This window comes from Macrotis lagotis, chromosome 1 (assembly GCF_037893015.1).
Source record: "Macrotis lagotis isolate mMagLag1 chromosome 1, bilby.v1.9.chrom.fasta, whole genome shotgun sequence".
Lineage (NCBI taxonomy): Eukaryota > Metazoa > Chordata > Mammalia > Peramelemorphia > Peramelidae > Macrotis > Macrotis lagotis.
This window is the reverse complement of record NC_133658.1, coordinates 723,533,486-723,549,775: the sequence shown is the minus strand read 5'-3', so window position 1 is coordinate 723,549,775 and position 16,290 is coordinate 723,533,486. Positions and strand designations below refer to the sequence as shown.

General features: G+C 34.4%; 1 long non-coding RNA gene across 1 annotated transcript in view; it reads left to right on the top strand.

Annotated features, from left to right (window-relative positions):
- LOC141523701 (uncharacterized) overlaps positions 1-16,250 on the top strand; it is a 95,586-nt gene extending 79,336 nt beyond the window's left edge. The window contains exon 4 of the long non-coding RNA XR_012478566.1: positions 16,194-16,250. This is a non-coding gene — a long non-coding RNA (uncharacterized LOC141523701). The remainder of the gene's footprint in view (positions 1-16,193) is intronic.
- Positions 16,251-16,290: the final 40 nt, after the last annotated feature.

The following is a 16,290-nucleotide window of genomic DNA, read 5'->3' as shown; positions in this document are numbered from 1 at the left end:
TAGCCCTAAAGGGATCTGCTATGCTCAAGAATGAAATTCTGAATATACAAAAAAAAAAAAACTTGTTTCACTGAGAAAATTCAACAACTAAACTGACACAGGAAACTAATTCAAATCCCTAATTATCTAAATAACAGTAGTATTATCCCAGAATAATGTAATGAAATTCTTAACCAGGAGGTCAGCACTGGGAATTGAAAAATGAGAAAATCCAAAAAGAAATAACTTAAGAAGAATTAATTTAATATGAACTGATATTTATTCAGAATTTTAGAGTTTGAGAAATGCTATATATACTTTGTCTCATGTGAGTCTTACAGCAATCCTACCTCATTTGAAAAATGAAAAAATCCAGCAATTCAGGTATCAAAGACAATTCTAAAAGTCTTGTGATAGAAAATGACATCCACATCCAGAGAAAGAATGGAGCCTGAATGTGGAGCAAAGTATATACTATGCTCACTTTTTAATATTCACTGTGTTTTTTCTTTCACATGTTTTTTCCTTTTTGTCTAATTCTTCTTTCACAACATGACTGTTATGAAAATATATTTAGCATGATTAGACATGTATAACCTATATTAGATTACTTACTGTAGGAAGAGGAGAGAAAAGGTAAGGAAGGAGAAAAATGTAGAAGCCAAAATCTTACGAAAAAATGAATGTTGAAAACTATCTTTACATGTAATGGAAAAAAGAAAAGAAAAAGAAAGAAAATTTGAGAAAATTGAGATCGATAAATTAAATAACTTGCTTCTCATCTTACAGTGAGTATCAAAGGGAAGGTTTGCACCTAGGCTTTCCTGATCCCACAATGGTATAGAAACTATACCATTCTATTTCTCAGATACTCATTTTGAATCTTGTTGAGCTCAATGGGGCTCATCATATTAGTACCAGGCTTAATGCAGAGACTTGATCAGTTTTAGCTGTACTGTAACTAAGCACTCCCAAATTCAAGTTGTCACAATCCTCAGCCACAAGGACTCCAAGTATACATCAGCAAACCAGGCCATGCTTTCCTTTTTTCCATTAAAAAATCAAATGTTTAATTCACTTATTCATTCATTTACTCACACATTCATCCTTTTAGTATATACTTTAGGCAAAGCACTGATCTAGATGGTGAATAAGAATCTATTCTGGAATTTAGCCAGGGATTGACATTAAAGTAACTTTGTACGATATGTAAAATGTAGCATTTTCCTCTTTCTGAAAACTGGGATAACATTTGCCTGTCTCCAACCTTCTAGTCCTTCCCCTTTTTCTCAAAGTAGCTGTGATCACATCTGCAAATAAGTTTAGCATCATGGTATATCATTTAGCTGGTATTGAAGTCTTAAATTCAAGTGAAAAAGCCAGATGTACTCTCCTATCTTGGGTTTAATTTTTCTCTTAAGGATGTTTTCCTACTCTTTCCAGGTTAAAAAATATTCAGCTTGGGTGAGGAAATGAAGTTAAGTAACTCTTTGTACTCTGCCATCTGTTAATGTTACCCCATAGATTTAGAGAAACATAGATTTGGAAAGAACTTTCGAAGTTTGGTGATAACACCTATCACTAAAGGCAATTACCTGACAATAATCCTCTCAACCTACCTAAAAGCTTCCACTTGAAGACCTTCAAAAATAAAAGTCATATACTTACCCACCTAGGTCATTCAAATTTCACATACTTCTAAACTCCAGACTTCTAGATTTTGCTTCCATCATGCTCATATCTTCCTCATATCTTTATGCCTTATTAAAAATTACATCCTCTGATGTAAGACCAGTCTAATCTGTCTTTCACAGGTTCTATTTTGCCAGTGGTTTTGCTGTTCAGTCATTTCAGTCAAGGCCAACAGATCAGGTGCCCATTTTTTGTCTTTTCTTGTCAAAAATTCTGGAGAGATTTCTCCAGCTCATTTTACAGATGAGGAAGCTGAGGCAAATAGGGTAAAGTGATTTACTCAGCTAATAATTTGAAATCAGGAAGATGAATTCTCTATTCCCAGCTCCCTGTGACATCTGGTACTTTGTCAATGACTTTCCTAAAACTTGTTACTTAAAAGATAATCTAACTCAATATGCAGTCATTGAGCATCTACCATGTGCAAGACATTGTAACAAGTAATGAAACTGAACCTAACAACTCAAACAGAACTAAACAGATTAGGGTAGAGCATAGTCAGATTCTATTATAGCATGTATACTAGATAGCATAATAAATGTTATCTAGTCACATATTTAGCCAGTTCACAGTCATTTGTTAAGTGTATCCTTTGTGTTCCTAGTTCAATATTTGTGCAATTAATTTATAACTGAAAATGATCACATTTATTCCCATTAACTTTCATCTTTTTACCTCATTCTTATTTATTCATCTAAAATTCCTTGTTCTTCATAAAATCTTTCCCAATTCCCCTTCCTTAATAATAATACTTTGCCTCTGAGATCACCTATAAATTATAATATCTATATGTTGTTTGTAGCTAATTGTTTGCCCACTGTCTCCCATTAAACTATGAGCTCCTGGAGGGCATGGACTATTTTTGTTTTTCTTTGTACCTCCAGAGTTTAGCACGGTGACTAGTACATAGTAAAAGTTTAATAAGTGCTTATTAACTGACTGACAGGTATTAGCACAATAGTTCTTATATCCAATTTCCTCATATACTTTCCAGCTTCATGTCATCCTCAGATTTGATAAATATACCATATGTGCATTCATACAAATCACTATTACATTTTTTCCTAAATGATACTGAAAAAGACATGAAGAATTTCTAGTCTGATTTGTCACTAATCTATGAATCACTTATTGGGTTTATTCATTCAACCAATTTAAAAATCATCTAACTAGAAGACTTCCAGGCAAGATGGTGGAGAAAAGACAGTCACTGTGTTAAGTGCTCTTGTTTCCATTCAAAAATAACATGAAAGAAACCTGTTAACAGAAATTTGATAGACAAAACCCAAAAAGAGAAGCTGGGAGAACATGTACCAACAAGGTCTCAGGGGACCATGGGTGAACTGGGAGAGAAGACCAGAGGCCAGTGAAGGGACAGCAGTATGGGGAAGCCAGAGGCCTGGATTTAGCCACAGAGGCTTTGGTGAGTGGTGGGTTCAAAGATCAACTTTATCCATGGAATATTTGGCCAGGGGGAGAAAAGTGAAGGAAGGGTGAGTTCCAGCACAGAGAGTTACAGAGCACCCCTGGAAATTCAGCAGCTGGGCAAGGGACCTGAACTCCATACTTTGGCAGAGCCCTCTTTCCAGAAAGAGTAAATTCCCCCACCCTGACCCCCTCAGGCTCAGGTGTGGGCAGCAGAGTGAAAGAGAGATTAACTCCCTCCCCCAGGGTCCAGCCTATTGTTCAATGTCAACTCAGACACTGCTAAAAAGGGCCTCAAACACTCCAGAAAAAGCAACCATCGCCCCTTACTGGTTGGCCCTTGGAATTACTAAACAAACTGAACAAAGCCTCTAGGGTTTTCAAAAGCAAAACTCTGAGAGACAGACCCTCCCCTAACACAAGATCCTAGGAAAATGAAGAAGGGCCATCAGGGAGGGCCCATGGAGAAATATTTAGAAGAAATAGATTCTAACACAGAGAGATCTAGCACTTCTAAGGAGAATATGAATTGCTCTCCAACCCAGAAAGACTTCCTTGAAGAAATCAGGAAGGAGTTTGAAAATCTATTGGAAAAACTGGGAAAAGAAACTGAAGAGAAAATTAATACATTGCAAGAGAAAATTAACATCTTGCAATAAGAAAACAAATCCTGGGAAAATACAATTGGACAAATACAAAATGAGAATAATTCCTCTCAGATCCTTAATTGGGCAAATGCAAAAAGAAAATGATTCTCTCAAAACTACACTTGGGCAAATGGAAAACTCCTTCAAAAATAGAATTGACCAATTTGAAAGGGAGTTGCAAAAGGTAAGTGAAGAAAATTCTTCTCTAAAAAGAAGAATGGAATCTGTGATAACTAATACTTCATGAGACAACAAGATTCTGTTAAACAAATAGAAAAGATAAAAAAATAGAAGAAAATGTAAAATGCCTCATCAAAACCATTGACCTCAAGAATACTTCAAGAAGGGAAAACCTGAGAATTATAGGTCTTCATGAAAATATTGAAGAGAAAAAAAAGCCTACACTTAATACTACAGGATTTAGTGATAGAAAATTGCCCTGATATCATGGAACCAGAGGGAAAAATAGTTATTGAAAGAATACATTGCTCCCATCCAGAAAGAGATCCCAAAATGAAAACACCAAGGAACGCTGTGGCCAAATTCCAGAACTATCAGATAAACAAGAAAATCCTGCAAGCAGCCAGAAAGAAATAATTTAAATACCAACAAGCCTTTGTAAGGATTACACAGGACCTGGCTGCATCAACATTAAGGGATCAAGGGACTGGAATGAGATATTCTGAAGAACAAGGGATCTTGGAATGCAGAAAAGAATTCACAATATAACAAAGCTGAGCCTTTTCTTCCAGGGGGAAAAGATGGGCATTTTTTGAAATAGAAGACTTCCAACACTTCCTGATGAAAAGACCAGAGCTAAATACAAAATTTGGACATCAAACAGGAGGCACAAGAGACACATGAAAAGGTTTAAAAAAATTGGGTAATGAAAAAAAAACTGCTATCCAATAAGATGAAACTGCTTATATCCCTACCTGGGAGAAAGTTTAGTAATGCTCAAGAATTGTAACTATTTAAGAGAGAATATGCTTAGACAGAACTGATGGACATTCATGATTTTTCTGTGACTCAGAATGATTTAAGTAAGGAGTAAGGAGTAAGTAAGCAGTAAGGAGACAGGAGGATGAAGGAGATTCAATGGGATAAATCACAGTACATCAAGTACATCAAGAGGTACAAAAGATCTAATGTAACAGAGGGGAAGAAGGGAGGAGGTGAGAACACTTGAATCTTCATCTCATTAGCCTTGGCTTAATGTTAAGTTAAACTCACTCAGTTAAGAAATTTATTTTATCTTTCAAGTATTAAAAGGGGAAGAAGGGGAGGGGGGTGTGGGGGGAGAAAAAGGGGGAACTAAAAGAATGAAGGGAAAGAAGAAGGGGAAAGGGAAAGGTGAAAGAAAGGAGACAGGGTTGAGATAGGAAAGCAAACACATTGAAGGTGGCGGTATTCAGAAATAAAATACTGGGAATAAGGAAAAAGGGGAAAAATACAAACAGAGGAAAGATAGCATGGAGGGCAATAAAGAGTTAGTAATTATATCTTTGAATGTTAATGGGATGAACTCTCCCTTAATACATAAATGAGTAGCAGAGTGGATTAAAAATCAGAGTCCTGGGTGGCTAGGTGGTACAGTGGATAGAGCACCAGCCCTGGAGTCAGGAGTACCTGAGTTCAAATCCGGCCTCAGACATTTAATAATTACCTAGCTGTGTGGCCTTGGGCAAGTCACTTAACCCCATTTGCCTTGCAAAAAAACCTAAAAAAAAACCCAGAATCCTACAATATGCTGCTTCCAAGAAATTCATTTGAAGCAGGGAGATGAGATAGGTTATAGAGTAATGGTAAAAGGTTGGAGAAAAATATATTTTGCTTAAACTGAACTGAAAAAAGCAGAGGTAGGAATCCTTATCTCAGACAAGGCAGCTTCAGAAATTGATAGTGTTAAAAGTTATAAGGAAGGAAACTATATACTCCTAAAAGATACCATAGACAATAAAGTAATTTCAATAGGAAATATGTGTGCACCGAAAGGTATATCATCCAAATTCTTAGAGAAGTTGAAAGAGCTACAGGAAGACATAGAAAGCAAAAGTCTACTAGTGAGAGAACACAACCTCCCACTCTTAAGATTTAGATAAATCTAATCATAAAATAAACAAGAAGGAAGTTAAGGAGGTAAATACATTGTTAGAAAACCTAGATATGATAGACTTATGGATGAAATTGAATGGGGAATAGAAAGTAATATGCTTTTTTTCTACAGTACATGGCACTTACACAAAAATTTATCATGTATTAGTGCATATAAACATAATGAGCAATTACAGAAAGGCAGAAATAGTGATTACACCTTTCTCAGATCATAATGCAATAAAAATCATATGAAATATTGGGTCAGTGAAATACAGACCCAGAAGTAACTGGAAACTAAATAACCTCATTTTAAAGAATGAGTTGATCAAGAAAAATTATAGAAAGAATTAATTATTTCATCCTAGATAAAGACAATACTGAAACTACATAGCAAAATCTATAGGATACATTCAAGACAGCTGTCAAGGGTTGCATTATATGTTAAAAATGCTTACATGAATAAATTAGAGAAAGAGGAAATCAATGAACTAAATATGTAACTAAAAAATTAGAGAAAGAACAAATTAAAAGTGCCCAATTAAATATCAAACTTGAAATTTTAAAAACTAAAAGACAAATTAATAAAATTGAAAGTAAGGATGTTATAGAACTAATAAACCAAGCCAAGTGTTGGTTTTATTAGAACTACTAGAAAGAGTTAGCAACTTTAGCAAAGTCACAGGATATAAAATAAATCCTCATAAATCCTCAACATTTCTATATATGACTAGCAAGATAAAGCAGGAACAGCTAAAAAGAGAAATCCCATTCAAAGTAACCCCAGACAATAAAAAATACCTGGGAGTCTACCTGCAAAGGCAAACTCAACAACTTTTTGAAAACAATTACAAAACACTTCTCACACAAATAAAATCAGATTTAAATAACTGGGCAAACATCAACTGCTCATGGATAGGTAGAGCTAATATAATGACAATTCTACTGAAACTAAACTACTTGTTTAGTGCGCTTCCAAACAAAATTCCAAAAAATTACTTTAATGTGTTTGAAATAAATTGTAAGTAAATTCATACAGAAAAATAAAAAGTCAAGAACTTCCAGGGATTCAATGAAAAAAAAAAGTCCAAAAAAAGGTTGTTTAGCTTTACCAGATATATAAAATTACATTATAAAGAACCAGTCATCAAAACTGTCTGGTATTGGCTAAGAAATAATGTGGTGGATCAGTGGAATAGACTAGGTGCCATAGCAGGAAATGATTATGGTAATCTGCTGCTTGATAAACCCGAAGAGTCTAGCCTTGGGGATAAAAACTGTTGGGAAAATTGGAAGTTAGTATAGAAGAAAGTGGGATTAGACCAACATCTTACAGCCTATACCAAGATAAGATCAAAATGGATACAGGATTTAGACATAAAAAAATATATTATGAGCAAAGATCAAGGAGTAGTTTACCCGTCAGATCTATGGAAAGGGAAGCAGTTTATGACCAAGGAAGAGATGGAGAACATCATTAAAAGCAAACTAGATAATTTTGATTACATTAAATTAAAAAAGCTTTTGCATAGACAAAACCACTGTAACCAAGATCAAAAGAAATGTAGTAAATTGAGAAAATTTTTACAACTAGTATTTCTAACAAAGGACTCATTTCTAAAATGAAAAGATAACTTAGTCAAATTTTCAAAAAAACCAAATCATTGTCCAATTGACAAATGTTTACCAAAGGCAATTTACAGACGAGGAAATCAAAGTGATCCATAGACATATGAATAATTTCTCTGAATCACTACTTATTAAAGAAATGCAAATTAATGCATCTCTGAGGTACCACCTCACACCTCTGGTCAATATATCCAGAAAGGACAATGATCAATGTTGGAAGGGATGTGGGAAATCTGGGACACTAATACATTGTTGGTGGAGCTGTGAACTCATCCAAACTTTCTGGAGAGAAATTTGGAATTACGCCCAAAGGGCAACAACAATGTCCATACCCTTTGATCCAGCAATACCACTACTGGGTCTAAACCCCAAAGAGATTATGAAAAGGGGTAAAAACATCACTTCTACAACAATGTTTATAACAGCCCTGTTTGTGGTGGCAACGAATTGGAAATTAAGTGAATGCCCTTCAGTTGGGGAATGGCTTAACAAACTGTCCTTATCCCAAAAATAATTGTCTATAGTCAATTTTTTTTCTTCTGTTGTTTGCTCATTTCCCCAGCCTATGACTTAATTTTAACTCTTTGTTAACATGGGGTCTCTGCTTCCAGGGAGGAATATGCACTGTCCCAAGTGTTGGGGATTTTTGGTAGTTGTTTTCAGAGATACCTCTAGGGATCTGTAAGTTTTCAGCTCTTCTAAGGTCTTATGATCGAAGAAGAAGTTGGGACCGCTCTCCTGGCCTGTGCTCTGATGTGTGGGTGACTATAAGCACTTCCTTCTGCCCTGGAACTGTGAGGAGGGTTCTTGCTTTGCTGTGGCAGTAAACTCATTTGAGCTTCTGCTTCTGATCCCTGAACTGGGATGCAAGACTGCAACGATCTGAAAATGGACAAAAATTTGGTGATAACAAAGAGAATCCTGCAATATCCTTCCAATTCCCTTTCCATCGATAGTCTGAAAGCTCTGGAAGTAGCTGCCCCTGCTGATTCAGTGACTCCCCAAGCCTACACCTGGTCTGCTGTGGTCTGATCTGCACAGCTGAGACCTGCAGTTGGACAGTGCTCCACTCTCACCTCAGTGTGGCAGACCTTCCAAATTGTCCTAGTCAATTTCTGGTCTGAGTCTCTGGGCAGTCTGGAAACTGCCACCATTGCCACTGATCCAGTCACTCTGCAATCTTTTCTTACATTGCTGAGTTCATTTTGCTCCAGCATAGCTTTTTGTTCTGTGCTCCTGTACAGCAGACCTTTCCACTGGATGTTGAAAGTTGTCAGGGTAAAAAAATTGCTTTACTCAGTCTTTTTGTGCATTCTGCCACTCTACAATTTGTTTAGAGTCAATATTTAAAAGTATTTGATGTAGTTGGAGGGAGAGTTTGGGTGAGTCTGTGCCTTTACTCCACCATTTTATCTCTGCCTCCTTTAACTTTTAGAACACTACTTTGGTTAATATCTGATGAAAAGTCTTAATCCTATAAATCCTCCTACAACTAACAAATTTTTAGAAGCAGCTTTTACTGACTTTAATTGAATAAGTGAGGTAGAAAATGCTCTGAGACTTCCCCCATAAAAAGTAGACTTTTGTAGTTCTCCCATTTTGAAATCATAGTAAACTCATCAAAAGATAAAATCATTCTATCCATTTGTCTCTAGATAGAATTTCAGTCAGATCATCCTAGAAAACTATTTCCATAGAAAACTCTATAACTTCCTTTGATAATCTAGCCCATGTCCTCATAATTCTGAAAGCCAGGCAGTCCTTTCCAACGATTAATTAAAATAACCTCAAGATAAATTCACATCTCCCATTAAAACATTGGAACCCAAAGGTGGTAGTAAAATATATTTGTCCAAAAAAGATCAATCAATTAATATGTTTATTAAGTTAGACATTGAGTTAGATACTAGCATTACAATGATAGAAAATAAATAAAACAATCTCTGCTATCGAAGAGTTTGCATTCCATTGAGGGGAAAAAACAGGCTTATATTTTTAATGTAACACATACACACATATGCACAAGTACATATATATATATGTGTGTGTGTATATATATATATATCATATGCATTTATATTGCACACATGCACATAAATACATATAGATAGATATATACAGAATGTATAACATGAATGCAAAATATTTTGAACAGTTGAGGAGATCAGGAAAACTTGTTTTGAGAGGAAGATGGAACTTGAGTCTTAAGAGAAGAGAGGTTTGGAGATGAAGTATATTTCAGATGTGGTTTTTGAATAGAATGCATGCATGGAGATGATATGTGCAAAGAACAGATTAAAGTTAGTTTAACAGGACCATAAACAGAAGAACCTATATTGTATTTGACAGATAATAGGGAGGCAGTGGAGTTTATTGAGTAGGGACTCTGCCACTTGTTTAGATTTTGCACTAAAGGAAAAATCATTTTGGTAATCTATGTGAAAAATGGATTGTAATAGAAGGGGGAGAAAGAAGACAGAGAAAAAAACATGTTGTTAGTCCAGGAAATAGTAATGGGGAATTGAACTAAGGTGGGAGCAGTATGAGAAATATAGGGAAAGGTACTCATAAACCAAGGGCTAACAAATGAGGAAGGGCACAAATTTATAAAAAGAATCTTAGAAATGTAAATATGAAGGAGACTTTTGAAATTCAGCTAATTATAACAAAAGTTATTTTTAAAAGTTAAGGATAAAAAATCAAGATAAACAATGAAAAGAGATGATGAACTAGAAAAAATGGTTAATGGATGATTATATTTGGATGATTTTTTTTCTTTGAAAGATATTAATTATTTTGAGTTTTACAATTTCCCCCTATTCTTGCTTCTCTCTCCCATCCCCCACAGAAGGCAGTCTGTTAGTCTTTACATTGTTTCCATGGCATGCATTGACCTATGTTGGATGTGATGAGAGAGAAATCATATCCTTAAGAAAGAAAAATAAAATATAAAAGAGAGCAAAATTACATAATAAGATAACAATTTTTTTGCCCTTAAATTGAAGGTAATAGTCTTTGGTCTTTGTTCAAACTCCACAATTCTTTCTTTGGATACAGAGGGTATTCTCCATCACAGATAGCCCAAAATTTTCCCTGAGTGTTGCACTGATGTGAAAAAAATGGATTGTAATAGACTAGGGGAAAAAGAAGACAGAAAAAAAAAACATTTGTTAGTCCAGGAAAGAGGTAATGGGGAGTTGAACTAAGATGGGAGCATCATCAAGGTTGATCATCACCCTCTTGTTGCTGTTAGGGTGTACAATGTTTTTCTGGTTCTGCTCTTCTCTCTCAACATCAGTTCATGCAAATCCTTCCATGTTTCCCTGAATTCCTATCCTTCCTGGTTTCTAATAGAACAATAGTGTTCCATGACATACATATACCACAGTTTGTTAAGCCATTTCCCAACTGAAGGACATTCACTTAATTTCCAATTCTTTACCACCACAAACAGGGCTGTTATGAATATTTTTGTGCAAGTGATGTTTTTATCCTTTTTTTTTTATCATCTCTTCAGTGTATAGACCCAGTAGTGGTATTGCTGGATCAAAGGGTATGCACATCGTTGTTGCCCTTTGGGAGTAATTCCAAATTGCTCTCCAGAAAGTCTGGATGAGTTCACAGCACCACCAACAATGTATTAGTGACCCAGATTGCCCACATCCCTTCCAACATTGATCATTGTCCTTTCTGGTCATATTGGTCAGTCAGAGGTGTGAAGTGGTACCTCAGTGATGCATTAATTTGCATTTCTCTAATACATAGTGATTTAGAACAACTTTTCATATGACTATAGATCACTTTGATTTCCTCATCTGTAAATTGCTTTTGCGTATCCTTTTACCATTTGTCAATTGGGGAATTGCTTGTATTTTTTGATAATTTGACTCAGGGAGGCAGCTAGGTGGCGTAGTGAAGCACTGGCATGGGAGTCAGGGGTACCTGAGTTCAAATCCAGCCACAAACACTAAATAATTACCTAGTTGTGTGAACTAGGGCAAACCACTTAACCCCATTGCCTAACAAAAACCTTAAAGAAAAAGGAAAAAAAAGAAAAAAAAGAGAATTTGACTCAGTTACTTCCTTATTTTAGAAATGAATCCTTTGTCAGAAATACTAGTTGTAAAAAGTGTTTCCCAATTTACTACATTTCTTTTTATCTTGGTTACAATGGTTTTGTCTGTGCAAAACCTTTTTAATTTAATGTAATCAAAATTATCTAGTTTGTTTTTAATGATGTTCTCCATCACTTACTTGGTCAAACTGCTTCCCTTTCCATAGATCTGACAGGTAAACTACTCCTTTATCTTCTAGTTTGTTTATAATATAGTTTTTTATGTCTAAATCCTATATCCACTTTGATCTTATCTTGGTATAGGGTGTAAGGTGTTGGTCTAATCCAACTTTCTTCCATACTAACTTCCAATTTTCCCAACAGCTTTTATCGAAGAGAGAGTTTTTATCCCAAAAGTTAGACTCTTTGGGTTTATCAAACAGCAGATTGCTATAATCATTTCCTGCTCTTCCACTGATCCACCACTCTATTTCTTAAACAATACCAGACGATTTTGATGACTGATGCTTTATAATGATTGTAGATCTGGTTGGGCTAAGCCACCTTTTTTGTACTTTTTTAATTGAGTCCCTGGAAATTCTTGACTTTTTTCTTTCTCCATATGAATTTACTTACATTGTTTTGTAACACATTAAAGTAATTTTTTGGAATTTTGTTTGGTAGGGCACTAAACAAGTAGTTTAGTTTTGGTAGAATTGTCATTTTTATTATATTAGCTCTACCTGTCCATGAGCAGTTGATGTTTGCCCATTTATTTAAATCTGATTTTATTTGTGTGAGAAGTGTTTTGTAATTGTTTTCCAAAAGTTTTTGAGTCTGCCTTTGCAGGTAGACTCCCGGGCATTTTATATTGTCTGTGGTTACTTTGAATGGGATTACTCTTTCTAGCTCTTTCTGCTGTATCTTGATAGTCATATATAGAAATATTGAGGATTTATGAGGATTTACTTTATATCCTGTGATTTGTAAAGTTGCTAATTATTTCTGGTAGTTTTTTAGATGATTTTTGGGGATTCTATAGGTATGTACTATCATGTCATCTGCAAAGAGTGAGAGTTTTGTTTCCTTCCTTTTCCAATTCTAATTCCTTAATTTTTTTCTTCTCTTATGGTTGAAGCTAACATTTCTAATACAATATTGAATAGTAGTAGTGATCATGGGCATCCTTGTTTCACCCCTGATCTTATTGGGAATACCTCTAGCCTATTCCCATTGCACATAATGCTTGTTGATGGTTTCATATAGACACTGCTTATTATTCTAAGGTACAATCCATTTATTCCTACACTCTCTAGTGTACGAATGATTGTTAATTTTGTATGATTACACATTTTTAATCTATATCAAATAATGCTTTATCAATAAGGGTGAATGAGGTAGGAAGAAGGGAAAGTTCAGAACTCAAATTTTAAAAAAATGAATGTTGAAAGTTACATTTGCATGTAACTGAGGAAAATAAATTAAAATAAAACATAAAAATTCAAAATCACAAAAAAATAAATTAATTAATCATTAGGAAAAAGAAAGATTTCAACAAAAATAGGATTGGCAGCATTTTATAAGAATGAAAACTTAATACTTGACATTTATAAAGGGCTTTGAAAATTGCAAACCAGCCCCATTTTTTCATACATATCAAAGGAGCATAGATTTAGAGCTACAAGATATCTTAGAGAAGATCAGATATAATTTTTTCATTTTATAGATTTAACAGGAAACTAAAACCCAGAGTATCTGAAGTAGGGTTTGAACTCATATTTTCCTGAGATAGGTGTCTGTACTCTGGAGAAAATGATAAGGATGGCATTTTAAGAATAGATGACATAAGAAATCACTTTTAAGCATGGCAGTATTCCTCCTTCAACTACAAGTTTAACTTTTTTTTTCCTCAGGTTACAATGTGTTATGCTTTTTTCAGATCATATGTATGTCTCTGCTCCTCTTTTTACTTTTCCCCCCTCCTCACAGTTGATGGAATCTCATAAATTGCCTTCCAGACTAAATTTACTGAATTGAGTTGACCTCCTGCCCAGAAAAGAGTATTGATACACTGTCATCACTCACTTCACATGTGCCATCTTTAGGAGTGTAATTTTATTGTTTTCCAATTGGGTGCTTTCAAATAATCTTTCTTTTCAGGTTTTCTGGAGTCAGAGAAATTGGCCTTATTGCACTGATTAGAAAGTGACTAGGAAAATGGTTTATGTAATTATTACACAAAATATACTGAAATTTGCTGTTGATCTGAAAAATAAAAACAACAAAAACAAAAAACTAAAGAACAAAAAGTCCTCAAAAGTGAGTAATAAAATATTGTTCATCACAATCAAACATTTATCAAGCACCCATAGGAGATCTGGCTGTAAAGAGCACTTTGAAACATACCTACTGTAGATTAAATAGTGTTCCTTTCCTCAAAGTGCTCTGCATATATTCTCTCTGCATGATCTTGGAAACCAACTGAATACACAAATATTTGGGCATTGCTCAGTCACTTAGAGACATAGGACCATTCTTCTTGAATGAAATATTTCATTCAGGTGTCTGTCTTCATACATTGGCAGTAAGCCTGACTGAAAAGGAAATGTATCCAAGCTTAGCTGACAAAGTACCCTGACAGAAAGGATTATAGAAGGAGCAGAGTTTCTGTTAGTTTATGTTTTTTGGTTGGGGTTTTTTTTTTGGTCAAGTAGGGAACCAAACATTCTCAAATATGACCCATGGTTTCTGTAAATAAATCCTTTCATATAAATATTGTTTATTTTTAAATAGCATTTCCATAGAGATATAATCTACTCTTGAGTTTGCTTTACCTGTAATAATATATCAGAGCACATTTAAACCCTTTTCTCAAGTTCATGAAATATGGGAATTATGATTTTATGCTCCACTATAAACAGTGCAAGTGGACTGAAACATAGTATAATGGAAACAGTAACAGACCTGGGTTCAAAGTCCAGCATTTCCACTAGCTATGAGGCCAGGGGAAGTCACTTTATCTATTATGGCCCCAGTTTCCTTCTCTTCAAAATGAAGGGTTTGGGTTATAACATTCAAGGTTCTTTTCTGCATTTATCTGTGTTCCATTCAATAAGAAACCTTAGAATATTAAGAAACTTACAAATTTGAATCTGGTCAAATGGAAATATAGAATGTCTGTGGGTGAAATTTGATTTCATAAAATAACGAAGTCAAATAAAGGGAGAAAAACATCTTCTGTTAATTATAATTTATTATTCACAAATCTGAATTTTTATGGAAATTAATTTTATCATATAAAACCATGCAGAATCTCCTAGAAGAACTATTCTATAAATCAGAAGGGGAAAAAAGGAAATGTGTTTTTTTGCAGAAAAAAAATTGACTGAAATAAGTACTTATTTACTCCAACCTCTAAATTCTATAGTTCAAGCATAGTTAAATTGGTTAATTAAAGAGCCCAACTTGGATAACATTCTTAAATATAGAATTAAAAAACTTGACCTTTTGGAGTAAACTGCCACCACAGTTATATACAATTTAAAAGATCCACATTCAAAGTTTGCAATTCTCTTTTTGCTAATTCCAGATCTGACATCTTGATTTATCTGGAGGAAATTTGAGATTCTTTTTTTATGGCAGAGTGTAAGGTGAGGTAATAAGGTTTAAGTGACTTGCCCAGGGTCACACAACTAGTGTCAAGTGTCTGAAGCTGAAATTACACTCAAGTCCTCCTTTTTCCAGGGTAGTGCTTCTATTCACTGTGTTACCTCACTGCCCCCAGCATTCATTTTCAAAGCAATTCATTTGTGAAGTCTAAATGTGAATAATTCAGTAGCTTAATAAGTATGCCAGAAAGAGAGGAATGCATTAGATGGACTTTCCATGTTCTTTTGAGTGCTTTTTGACTTTAAAAATATGAGGCCAACTTCAGTACTTAATGAGGACAACAGAATTAGAGCAAAAACTTGATATAAATATAATTAGGTATGTTATTACCAAGTTTTTTTGTCATTTCTTTACTGGAAGATATTGTTTGGTCACTCACCATATGCTATATGTTGAGGAGGATAAAAGAATATAAGGTCAGACACTTGAATTTAACCATATAGTTAGGAAGACAAAAAAGTACACGTGAAACATATAAGCCGCAATGTAGAATGGCTATCATAATTATGTGCCAAAGTTTAATAGCATAGCTCAGTGTTTCTTCTATTTTTTGAAGTTTTTGACCACTGTATGTACGTCACCAATTTTGAAAGCTGAGCATGTATAACACACAATTTAAATATAATTCCATCAAATTTTTATGAATTTAATAGTATATATAAATGATCATTGTATCACTAAATGATTAAGTATAACTATTCTGCAATTTACATAAATGGTTGGATGACTATTTTACTCAGCCAAACTTATTTTATATAATTTTTCTCTTTTAATTTTGTTAGTTTTTTAAATACCTATAATCAATGTCAACAGCTTTCCCTGATGTCATGTTTCATTTAATTCTCACTTTAAATGTGTACCCACATTTAAATTTTTGCATATTCAAAGATAAAGACCTAAATCTTTCCTAAGAACTGAACTCCTTATAGTAATAAGAAATAATATCCTTATTACTGTAGTAATGCTACACACATCATCAGTTATCTCTCTGTTTCTCTGATCAGAGAGTGCATTGAAGAGATCTTTGAAGAAATCCTCTCAAAAATCTCCATTTAAGGTGAGGGTTCAGATCAGACATGTCTTTATTTCCACTTGGCTGTA